Source organism: Typopeltis vanoorti, chromosome 15 (assembly GCF_054136105.1).
Source record: "Typopeltis vanoorti isolate ZY-2024b chromosome 15, IOZ_Tvanoo_1.0, whole genome shotgun sequence".
NCBI lineage: Eukaryota > Metazoa > Arthropoda > Arachnida > Uropygi > Thelyphonidae > Typopeltis > Typopeltis vanoorti.
Genome location: NC_143563.1, coordinates 3,994,922 through 4,008,489, shown reverse-complemented (window position 1 = coordinate 4,008,489; position 13,568 = coordinate 3,994,922). Strand labels below are relative to the sequence as shown.

At 39.7% G+C, this 13,568-nt stretch overlaps 1 protein-coding gene across 9 annotated transcripts in view; it reads right to left on the bottom strand.

The window, feature by feature from the left end:
* LOC150098315 (uncharacterized) overlaps window positions 1-13,568 on the bottom strand; it is a 47,278-nt gene that overhangs the window by 9,172 nt on the left and 24,538 nt on the right. The gene's annotated exons all lie outside the window — the stretch shown is intronic.

Genomic DNA, 13,568 nt, shown 5'->3' with positions numbered 1-13,568 from the left:
TAAATCTTACAAGGAACACTTAGTAGGGACATACCTCTGTAATTCTCACATTCAATTTTATTTCTCTTTTATATATGGGTACTATGAGAGCTCTAGTCCAATCATCTGGAATTCATCCCTCTGTCCAAGCCTTCTGAACTATGCAGTGCAGTCACTGTAAGACTTTTATACCTCCATTCTTGAGCATTTCTTGTCGAATATTATCTACTCCTGCTGTCTTTCCACATTTCAGGCTTTTGATGGCTTTTTCTACTTCAAGTATGGATACGTATTCCTGACTGTATGCCTGTTAAGTGTTTACCACTGTGCTGTTACTGATTGTTTTGTTTAGCAAATTTTCGAAGTAATTACTCCATACATCAAGGATATCTTTTTCACCTGTTTTCATGTCCTGTTTATCATCTCTACTTCCTTTTACAGCACTCTTTCCTCTACGATAATTATTCATGTCAAAAATGTCAAAGTAAAGACTCAAGGAAAATTCCAATTATACAACAGCGTTTGTAAGACCAGATCAAATTCATAACTTCATAACACACATTTATACATCCCACTCTACATGCTCTTTGCACCACCAAAGACAACACTGCATGTTGGCTTGGATAACGTGGGGCTTGCATATAGCAGTCCTACCATGGAAACCCATATTGTGAGCCTCGGTTCTGAATGTTTTTGTTCATATTCATGTTCCAGTCAATGCTCATAACTCTGCATTCAACATGTCAGCCAATGAATGGCAGTTGTTTTTTTTTTTTTTTACATATTATCCTTTGTAGCACCTTATAATCATGATTTATGAGTATGGTGGGGAATCCACTGCAGTTGACTCCCTGTGCTTCCATCTCAGTATGGTATCACTGATTGTTGACCTGGGATAGCCCACTTTATCAACAATTTGCTGAATATATAGGCCTTCAACATGGCATTCTATCACAACACCTTTTTTAAACTCCATCAGTTCCCTTCTGGCAGCCATTCCACCCAGACACAGCTGCACTGACTTGGTAACATCATATTTATTCCAACCACAAACACGTTATTTGTTATATGTACATTTTGATGTACATTTTCCATGGGGGTGTCCATTGACTTTTTTCCAAGCAGTACACACACACGCATATGTATGTATGGGTTAAATTATAAACTCTTGAAGTATCGCAATTTCCTGTATATATCCTTTTAGGATATATTGAAGAAAATGATGTGCTCCAATTTAATCAGCCTTCTGAAAATTATCTTAATCAGAGATCTTTGAGATTTTTAAATTTATGAAGTTATATCAATATAAATTGCTGCATATACTACACTATTATAATTCAATGTTTGGCACATCTGTATATCTGATCTGCCTGTATAGACAGGCAGATCAGTTTATACAATACCAAATATTGTAATATAACATACATGGATGACTGAATTTAACACACGTGAACCACAGTAGTAGGTTTTTTTTATTACATAAATATTTTGTCCTAGGTATCTTAGGACATCATCAGTACAGTATGGCAATACTAGGAATGACAAAAGAAAGGGCACGTACGTACAATGGAATCCAAATTGCGTGCAGTGACGCATTATGGTCTGAACTTAAATTAAATTGAATTGAATTAAACTGAATTAAATTTAATTCAATTAAAATTAATTAGAGTTAAGTTATAATGCTACTACCTGGTGTATACGAGGTTCCATGCTCCTGTAAACTCTCTTATTTTGGACAGACAGGCAGATCAGTTTTTAAACGCATTTCGGAACATCAAGACCATATCTGCCTTATCAAACCGCAAAAATCCGGCCTCGCTCAACACGGAGTTGAAAACCCAAACCACAAGATCCATTGGAAAAAGACAAAACTTCTACACAGATGTTCATACGAATATGAACGTTTATATAATGAAAGAGCTGAAGCCCTACTCCACAGACCGAATCGAAACCACAATGATGTTCTTGCCATCCCTAAAGTAATGGGAAATTGTCATACAAAATTGTGTAAAATAATAACTTAACTGTAATTAATTTTAATTTAATTTAAGTAATTTAATTCAATTTAAGGTCAGGCCACAACGCGCCACTGCACGCAATTTGGATTCCATTGTGCGTACACGCCCTTTCTTTTGTCGTAAGTTTATTTTTCACTTGGTCAGACTATAATAAATTTGGTTTAATCCTTTACCCAAGTGTGTGCAAACAAAGTTTGCGCCTGAAAGTATCTTCAGGACTGGGGTAAAGTGGTACAACACCGAGCAATTCCATGCAAAGGTGGAGCAAGCTACCAACACTCCTATCTCAGTATCTCCCATAATGCAAAACACATCTCCTTGTGGATATGTATAATGTTATGCATTAAGGGAAGGGCCACTACCCAGACTAGCTTCGACCTTTATTGAGGTCTCTTCAGTGGGAGTCAGGCCCAAGTGGAGATACCAGGATGCAGGACATATATGGTGCAGAGGGTGAAGCTTGACGCTTTTCATATTCCCTGTTGTCTGTTTCGGGAGCAGTGATGGGAGAGATTTGTGAGGTATTTTAGCTCGCCCTGAATGGGCAGAAGTGGTTACTCGTCGTTGAGTGTTAGGATGGCTTTCGGTCTTTTATGTTTCCAGTGGTCATTACAGTCATAGTTTCCGGCTTGCTGAATTAGTTGGTTTGGATGCATAGATGTCTTCATGAAGAATTTTTCTGCTAGGGAGCACAGTAGTGGAGAGATGTAAGGGATATTTATGTCCCGGTGGATCTGGGCGTCCTGATGAACCACGGGGCGTCCAGTATCATTCGCAGGCATTTATTCTGTAATCTTTGTAGCTTGTCTTGAAGGTATGGCTCCAGACTGGGGAGGCATATATAACTGTGGGACGGATCACTGTCTTGTTTCCAGCTTGCTGAATTACTTGGTTTGGATGCATAGATGTCTTCATAAAGAATTTTTCTGCTAGGGAGCATAGTAGTGGAGAGATGTAAGGGATGTTTATGTCCCGGTGGATCTGGGCGTTCCTGATGAACCACGGGGCGTCCAGTATCATTCGCAGGCATTTATTCTGTAATCTTTGTAGCTTGAGGATGTTTGTCTTGAAGGTATGGCTCCAGGCTGGGGAGGCGTATATAACTGTGGGACGGATCACTGTCTTGTACAGTAGAATTTTGTTTCTTGAGCTTAGTTTGCTGTGTCTGTTGATAAGGGGTATAGCTGGGCGATAACTTTTGAAGCTTTGGTGCATGTGCTCTTGATGTGGCTGTTGAAGCATAATCGCTTATCTAGAATTATTCCGAGGTATTTTGCTTCAGTTTTTCCGGGGAATTTTGGAGTTGAACAGGGTGATGTCTCCTTTGGGGGATGCTCGTCTTCTTGTGAAGAGTATCGTTTTGCTTTTCTGAGGCTTTAATTGTAGTCGCCAGTCTTTAAACCATTTTTCTAGATTCAGGATGGTATCTTGTAGTTTTTTGGTAACAAGATATGGTTGACGAGATCTGGCTAGAATAGCCATGTCATCAGCATAAAGGGCGATGGTGGATGTGAGAGGATTTTGAGTGATGTCTGCCATACAGATGTTGAACAGGATCAGGGCTAGCAATGATCCTTGAGGAACTCCAGCGAGGATTTTCCGTTGGGTTGAGACTGTTTCATTGATTTTGACTTGCATCCTCCTGTTGGAGAGGTATGATTTGATCAGGTGTATCATGTTTAGTGGAAGGTTAGCGATGATAAGTTTGTAGAGGAGACCTTGATGCCAGATCTTATTGAAGGCCTTTGAGATGTCTAGGAAGACAGCTCCAGTGTGTTGATTCCAATTAAATCCTGTGGTGATGTATTCTACCAGTCTATGGATCTGTTGGGTGATGCTGTAATTTTAACAGAAGCCAAATTGTTCTTGTGGAATGATATTTAGTTGGTTGACATGATCTTGGGGGTCTGATGAGGATGATTTTCTCAGCTATTTTCCCTAAATTGGTTAGCAGGCTGATGGGACGGTAATTTTCAGGTAGGTGTGGGTCTTTCCCTGGTTTGGAATTAGGATGATGTCAGCTATTTTCCATGACTGGGGGAAGTGCTGCCATTTGAGGATGGAGTTTATGATGTTTCCAGATGTGCTATTGCTTTGTGTGGTAGTGCCTTGATGACTTGGTTAGTGATGCCATCAGGACCTGGGGCTTTTTTGATCTTGAGATGATTGATGATGCCGGTTATTTCGGTAGGTGAGGTAGGCATTATAGGGCTTGGATTGACATCGGGACGATTTACTGTGAACCTGACTTTACGATGGATCTTGTATACATGGCTGATGTTTAGGTTCTCATATGCAGGACTGCATTGTTTCTCTAGGTTTCTTGCTATGGCTTCAGCTTTGTCAGCATCTGTGTATGCAAGGTGCTGTTCTGCTTGCAGAGGGGGAGGGGGGAGGGAGAGAGATTTGCACTTGTTCCTGAGGTTGCTTAGGAATTTCCATATGGAATGATCTGCTGTGGTGATGGAGGTGAGCTTGTTGTCCCATTGTTGGTTCCTGTGGTTCTGAAGAGCTTCTTGGACAGATTTGTTTAATCTGTTGAGGGCTGTTTTGTCCTGGGGAGCACGAGTGTTGTGATATCTTTTTCTCTGTCTGTTTTTTTACCTTATTAAGTGCATGATTTCTTCCAGGAGATGATTTTGTTTGTGGGTAATCGTGGATACTGTGGCTGCTGTTATGGCTTTATTGATTTGATTAGTGAGGTACTTTATTGCCGTGTCTATTTCTTCCTTGGCTTTTATATGGGGAAACCGGACCAATGTGTTCTGATAGCACTTTCCTAAGTTTCTCCCAGACAATGGAGGTTTGGGGGGGGGGGGTGACTGGTCTTTGTTCCCTAAGTGAAGAGGGATTGGGTTGTGGTCTGATGATAATTTGTTCAGTGCTTGAATGCTGTGCTGGTATTTGATGTTGTGTAGGATGGCGATGTCTAGGATGTCGGCTGTGCCAGTTGGGCTGTGGTGGGTTTGTTCAATGGGTCCTGTTATGACAGCATTGTTTAATCCTGTGTAGCTGAAGAGGATACAGCCATTTTTATTTGTAGTTCTGCTGTTCCAGGAGGGATGTTTGGAGTTTAAGTCCCCAGTGACGACGATGGATTCATTTGTGCCTAGTACAGCATCCAAGTCGGAAAATAGCAGGGTCTTAGCAGGGGAGTTGTAGGCAGTGTAGATTTTAAGTCTTCCAGTTGAGTTTGTGTATACTTCGACACGGTGAGTTCTAGGTTGGAGGTTAGAGGGGTGAGTATTCCATTATGCCTGATGCAGTTCGTGATAAATATGGCTGTACCACCACCTCTGAACTACAGAGGTGGTGGTACAGCCGGTCATTTCTATATAGTGTGTAGACTCTCAGTTTTGGGATGTCTGTAGGTCTTAGATGAGTTTCATTAATTAGGATTATGTCAGGGTTGTATCTGTGAGAGAATTCTTGAAGCTCCAGTGTCTTATTTTTTAGGCCATTGGCGTTCCAAGCAGCGATCTGTAGTGAGTCTGGGAGTAATCTAGTTTTATTCATTAACAAGCATTGATAATATGGTTTGAGTTTCTTTTAGAAATCTTTTTGTGGAGTTTGGTGAAGGGTTTGACTTACTGAAGTCTTGAAGCACGTTTGCCAATGAGGCTGTGATGACTGTTGTCATGTTTGGAAGAATTTGGTTCTGCTGGATATCTTTGGATGAGCGGGCTACTTCGGCGTATGTCCTGCTTCAACGGTGGCTTTCCAGACTGTTGGTATTTTCCATTTGTGAGAGCTGGTATTTTGTTGTCTTTTGTTGGGTGTCAGGCAACTGGGGAGCCGTCAACTCTGGTACCTGTGGGCAGGGTTGAGAGATCTGTTTCCTTTTGTTGTCTGTTTTATTCTTAGGGTAGTGACTGCAGCCTCTGTAGTTTGCTGGGTGGGGGCCCCCGCAGTTCGCGCATTTGGCTGGTGAGGTCCTGGGTTTTGAGCAGGTTGCTGTGGGGGTGGTTTTGCCCACATTTGAGGCATTTGTAGTCTGCTCTGCAGTTTCTGTGCATGTCCGTACTTCTGACCTCTGTAGCACTGGCCCGACGAGGCTCTTTTCTTTAGTGGTTCTGTTGTGATTTTCAGACCACAGATCATTGTTATGTTGTAAATGTTCTGGTGTGTTTTGAGTATCTCAACGAGTACTAGGGGCATTGGACTCTTGTCAGCCCGTAGCATTCTGCTAACCTTGACAGGTGGGAGATCGTGGAGGCAGAAGTCTTCAGTAATTTCATCTATGCAGATGTTTTCTGTTACTCCCCTGAGTACAACTTTTAGGTTTTTCTCCGACTTCAGTGAGTAAGTATGATATTTAATATTTGACTCATCCATGGTTTTTGTGAGGAGTCTGTAGTCGCCTACTGTGGCAGGCTGGATTTTAACTCCGTCGTCTACGTTTTTTGCCCATGAACAGGCAATTTGGTGGTTTTGCATAATAGGCCTGAGGGCCATGGAGATACCAGGCAGAAGCATTAGCAAGGTCATCTCCTCCTATAGGAGTTGCCAAATGGTGTGCCACCTTTTTATTAAATTACTCTGGATTTAGAGAAAGATGTTGAAAGTTTATTTTTCACTTGGTCAGACTATAATAAATTTAGTTTAATCCTTTATCCAAATGTGTGCAACACAAAGGTGCAAACTTTATGTGTGCAAACAAAGTTTGCGCCTGAAAGTATCTTCAGGACTGGGGTAGAGTGGTACAACACCGGGCAACTCCATGCAAAGGTGGAGCAAGCTACCAAAACTCCTATCTCAGTATCTCCTTTCTTTTGTCATTCCTAGTATTGCCACACTGTACTGATGATGTCCTAAGATACCTAGGACAAAATATTTACGTAATAAAAACCAACTACTGTGGTTCATGTGTGTTAAATTTAGTCATGAATTCTCCACAGGTTTCTCTATATAATCTCCTTTCTCCTTTCTTTTGTCATTCCTAGTATTGCCACACTGTACTGATGATGTCCTAAGATACCTAGGACAAAATATTTACGTAATAAAAACCAACTACTGTGGTTCATGTGTGTTAAATTTAGTCATGAATTCTCCACAGGTTTCTCTATATAATCAACATACATGGATGTGTGTATGTATACACTGTTTGCTGTACAGCTGACAGTGTTTTAGTGAAACATCATTACAACTTGTGACCCTGCAGTATGTATTTCTTCAAGTTATGCAAGTAAAATATGCATTCTGTTAATCATTTACAATTATTTTATTATAATGTATTTGTGTTGGAAAATATAAATAATGTACAAGTGGTAAAGGGTGAACATATGTGTAATGTGTATTCATGTTAAAGGAGTGAAACAACACTACGAAAGGATTAAGCATAGTTTTAATTCCTCCAATATTTCATCTCAATTACAGAGACATTGTCGGGGAGTACAATATGAGACTTGTAACACACACACACAGGCAACACAAAACTAAGTGAAACACAAGAGGACAAAAGATTAGAATTCTTTCTTCTTGGGGGGTTACACACACTGGTAAGAGACGTTCACCAGGCATCCACCACATCCACACCAGTCTATCTGCTAACGTGTAATCTCTAATCCAGAGTACTTTAGTAATAAGGTGTGACACCTTTTGACTACTTTTATATGAAAATATGACTTCTGCATCTTCAACCTGTGCATCACTTTTGGGTCTGGCTCCCACTGATGACACCTCAATAAAGGTCGGAACCAGTCTGGGTAGTGGCCCTTCCCATAATGCATAGTGTTATACATTTCTGTAAGGATATGTACGTTGCATTGTGGGATACTAAGGCAACTGACGCGGTCATTAGCCTGTAGTAGCCCAGTCATGAAGTGACCTCCCGTGAAAGCTTTGTTTGCTTACAATTGGATAAAGAATGAAACCAAGAACATAACTACTTGGCATCTTTAATTTATTGTATGTGTATATACACACACACACACACACCTGCTACCAGGTGGGCACCCTCATGGACACCTATCAGTAGCCTAGAATGTAAACCAGAATCTCGAAGTATTAGTGCTTCCCATATTTTGGGATGTTTTATGCAACCGTATTTATTCAAATTATGTTGATTTTTAAGAGCAGCAGGAGATTCTAAAAACAGTCTTTCTCTTCTAAATTTACTGTGATGGAGCATGATGGTCTTTTTCCAATTGATTCTGTGAGCTGTATCCAAAGCATGGCCTGCAAGGCCAGATTGACCATAGTTATGACTGTAGATGTATTTTTTATGTTCTTCCATGCAGATGGTAGCTGATCTTCTTATCTTTTAGAGAAACTTGTGCTATAGTTATATTGATGTCTCTCCTTGGTGTAGACCAAGTTCCTTGTGATTGCCATCCATCCTACTTCAAACAAACTCAATGCTCAATAGAAAAGAGAATACAAGAACATCAATCGCATATTTCCCATAGGAAATCTGATATATCTGGCTTAGCTCAGCATGGCATAGACACAGACCACAATATTCTTTGGTCTGAAACATGCCTACTACATTGCTGTTGATACAAATTGGAGCGTTTGTTTAAAGAGAGTGCTAAAGCCTTGCTTCACTGCCCAAACCGAATGACTGCCTATCTTTATCGAAAATATGTGAAAGTCTGATTAGAATAACGCATCATTGAGTATTTTTATTTATTTATTTATTTTTACAGTGATTATTATTATTGTTCCGGGCAACTCCAAGGAGTCGACAGACTCATTGAGGGAGGCCCTAACATCATGTCAAGAACAACTATTCGACATTGGCACAGTATCTATCATACCTTGCCTTGAACTCATTCACGGTCGTAGCACCCACAACAGACTCTGGAAGCTTATTCCACTCATTCACTACTCTCCAAGTAAAATACCTAGCTCTAACACCCTTGTCAACCATGCTCTTGCCCAGCTTCCATTCATGGCCCATAGTCCTCCCACCACCTGTCATATTTTCAAAAATATCTTCTGAATCAATCTTATAGAAACCCTTCAATAATTTGAATGTCTCAATCATATCACCCCTCCTTCGCCTATCGTCCAATTTCTGCAACCCACAAATCTTCAACCTATTCTCATAAGGTTCATTCCACAGACCTGCTATCATCTTGGTCACTCATCTCTGGATCCTCTCCACTTCCTCCCCACCACGAAGAAACCCTGGTGCCCATAACTGGGCACAGTAGTCCAGATGGGGTCTTATCAAGACACGATACAGAGGAACAACAACTTGTTTGTCTCTGCATGTTAAAGTATTTTTCAGACGGCAAGTGATTTGGTGAGCTGTTTTAGTCACTTTTGCAATGCGCCCCCTAAACTTCATTTCCCTATCCACCAACACTCCCAAATTCCTGGCCTCATCAATCTCCTGGGGTATGGTTCCACCAATGCGATATACTGCTGCTATTCTTTTCACCCCAAAGTGCATAACCTTACACTTTGCCACATTAAATTGACATCCATTTTTCCTACCCCAGTACTCCAAACTATCCAAATCATCCTGTAAAATTTTGACATCCTGTGCACTCATAATTGCTCTACCCAACTTTGCATCATCAGCAAACAAGTGAACACTTTCTCTCAAATCCTTTCCTATATCATTGATGAACAAACTGAAAAGCAGTGGTCCAAGAACAGAGCCCTGTGGAACTCCACTAGTCACAAGCCATCTTTTAGACTCCACTCCTGAATAAACCACTCTCTGGTATCTCTCCTTCAACCACCCTCCTATCCATCTCACCAACCCTATATCTATCCCCATCTGCTCCAGTTTACTGATTAGGGTTCTAAGTGGTATCCTATCAAAAGCCTTGGCAAGGTCCAGTAGTATTACTGTAAACCCATTACTCCTATCCAGTTCAGCCATCACTGTGTTATAAAACGTGAGCAAGTTACTGAGGCATGATCTACCCTTCACAAAACCATGTTGTCCCCCATACAATATCCCATTTTCATCTATCCAATCCTGTATTCTTTTCTTGACTAATTTTTCTAAGACCTTGACAATGATTCCTGATATGCTAATCGGTCGGTAATTTACAACAGCAGTCTTGGAACCATCTTTATGCAGTGGAACTATTTTCCCCTCTTTCCATCCCCTCGGGACTAACCCAGACTGGAGACTCAAATTAAACAAAATGGTCAAGGGTACTGACAATTCTTTAGCTGCTTCTCGTACAACACAAGCTGGTATACCATCTAATCCCACAGATATATTGACTTTGAGGTTATGCAATAGACTACTCACCTCCACTTCATTCACCACAATTCCCGTATAATCTACTGGTACATTCGTTTCTGCAATGTCACCACCTGGATGATATATTCTTGCAAAGTGCTCACTCAGTAACTCAACTATATCAACTGATTCAGTTACCTCCCTACCATCGGCATTCTTTAAAATCATTCTGCCATGTACATTTTTCCTTTTACTTGCTACATATCTAAAAAAACTGCTTAGGATTCTCTTTAGCCTGCATGGCCAATGTTCTTTCGTAATTCTTTTTTGATTTTATTACCACACTCGTTACCCTTCTGGCCTGTGCTTTATACCGTTCGTGTGCCTGCCGGTCACCTTTCTCCTTAAATTCCATCCATAGTTGTTTCTTTTTTTGCAGCTCAAGCTTAATGGTGTTATTCATCCATTTAACCCCTAGTTGATTTATGATTCGGACTCTAGGTATACAGTCAGCCATTGCTTCATGCAAACACTTCTTAACTACCTCCCATGCACTATCGACTTCTAGTCCTTGCAGTTGTACATGCCATGGCACTGAACCAATCAAACTCCTAAGCTTGTCATACTTTCCAGCCCGATAATTCCACATGTACCCTGTCTTAATTGAAAATTCTACACCTTTAGCCACCTCCCAAGTCAAGACCCTATGATCACTCTCACCGATTGGTGGCAATGTGATCATATTTGTTACAGCCAAATCCCAGATGTAATTACTAGGTCAAGCACTCTCTGACCCCAAGTATTTTCCATTACATGCTGTCGCAGATAGTTATCCCTTAATAACCGCATAAAATCCAATTCCTTCCTCCCGTGTATCCTCTCCTCACTCCAATCAATGCAACCATAGTTGAAATCTCCCATAATAATCACCCTCCTTCCACTCATTTCTTCTATTTGCTTGTGCATACTGTCACCACCATCTTTTCCATCACCTGGTCTATAGCAGCATCCAATTGTATATTTAGTTCTGCTAGCCACGATCTCACACCAAATGGCCTCAAATGTGCTCTTTTCTCTATCCTGCAATTCAACTCCTATTCTCCTTGGCTGCAGCTCATCAGCTATCATCAACAATACTCCTCCCCCCATTTTATTCTCCCTGTCATTCCTGAACACACTATACCCATCACATTCAATCCCACTAGCTATATCATCTACAGTCAGCCATGTTTCACTAATACCAATAACCTGTGGTCTGGAAGTGCCAACCATGGCCAAAAACTCTTCCTTCTTGTTCCTAATACTCCTAGCATTAGTGTACATGAATTTATTATGATTAACCTTCTCCTCAATTATAACATTATGTTGCTGTAAATATAACATCACGCAGCTCTTTCTGTTTCAAATAAATCCATTGCTCACATTCTATCCTGTAATCAACTGTCACTACCACCAAAGATGATCTGTAAGTTTCAAACTGAATTATCTGGCCTTTTAATCAAATAAATATTATTACCTATGACTTGTGTTTTTGTGTAAATAAAGTAATATAGCTGATCTTCCTATCTGTCCATAGTAGACCAACTTGCTACTAAGTTAAATAGACAACTGAGTTAATTTCTTCTCTCATGGGAAAGATTGAATGGATATGTTATTAATACCTTGAATTCTGAATGCAAAACGGGCAAATGATGTAATTATCTGGTCTGTTTAGTTCCCTCAGAACTGCTAAATGTTTATTTTAGTTATTTAAAGTCTAGTGTGATGGATTAGTCTGTTGCTAGATCTTGGCCTACTTATTTGTCAATATGAGTTTGTTAAACTTTTTTTTTTAGTTCGGCTCATTGCACATTTATCTCTAACTACTTGTATAATTTAATGCAGAGAAGGTGTGTGTGAGATTGACTTAATATTTTAATAATTGATATATGTCTTTGCATGTCATATATATAATAACTATAAACAATATTTTTATTAATACATTTGGAGTAAAAATTGACTTCAGATATTATAAACAATGATTGAGTTTTTCTTTGAATTCAGTTAATATTTGAGTCTGAGATCAGTAACAGTGTTTCCATAATAGACAAACCAGGTTGGCCTTTTGTCAATTATGATACATGATTGAATACCATAAAGAAAATATAATTTCATCATATAAGAAACATACAGCAACATATCAGATATGTTTCTGATCATACTTCAGTCATCTTTCATCAGATAAACATACTAATTCTTCAACATATTTCTTTATTTATATCTTATTATAATCTTATGGTATATACAGAATACTATGATAGTGCCACGTGAAAAGTTTACATTACTACTAACTCCCTATCATCGATTTTTCTCAAAATCAGTCTATCTGTCAGGACTCCAAGTACTGTCAGATCTTATACTTTGATCTCTAAGGCACTTCTCATTGCAACAATCCACCTAGATCTTGGTCTTCCTGCCATCGAATACCTGCTAATCTTTCCTCTCCTGTTTTGTTTAAGTAACCATACCACCTGAGATTAGCTCTCCTCACATACATGGGGTCCTCGACCTACGTTGTCCTTGACATGCATCGTTTCGACTTTATGGCGGTAATCCCATAAATAATTTTAAAAATAAATTTTGACTTGAAGCAGCGTGATGTAAAATTCAAACGTCATCGCGGACGAACTTGTTTGTGAGTGCAGCAGAAGAATATGCTGTTATGCGGCATTTGTTTGGGAGAGGTGGCGTCTCTTGGGTCCCAGCATACACTCTTTGGGTACCACGTGCTTTGTTTACATCTGCTTTCTCACTTTTGTGTTTGTGTTTTTTTGTGACTTTTTACCCTTCAATATAGCTCCCAAACATAAGGTAGACTCTTCTTTGATAGCAGTTTGTCGAAGAAAAGGAAAGCCATTACATTAGAAGTGAAATTAGACATTATTAAAAGGGCAAAAAAGGGAGAAATGCCAACGTACATCAGTGTGCGTTGAACTTAAGTCATACCACAGTCGGGACTATTATCAAGGATAAAGTTCACATCCTTGAACACATGAAAGGATTAAGTAAGTCTCTCCCTCCTTGCAATGCCCCTTCCAGTGTGCAAGCCAACCACAGGATAAAAGGTAAAGAATTGTTTTCATTTTTGTTTTTTGTTAATCACTTGTACAGAATGTACAGTTTCATTTGCCATTTTGGGGATTGTTCTCATTTTTATGTTTGTTTTTTTATTACAATTTCATTTTTGTCATTTTTCTGTACTATACAGTAATTATGTTCTCCCTTTCATTTTCCTATGGCCTAGTTCTGTTTCTTGATATATATATGTATGACTTTAGGGTGTTTTAGGTTAGGTAAGTAATTTAGGCTATGGTAATTCCGACTTGCATCGAAAATCGCCTTACATCAGTCCGTGAGAACGGATCTCAGACGTAACTAGAGGA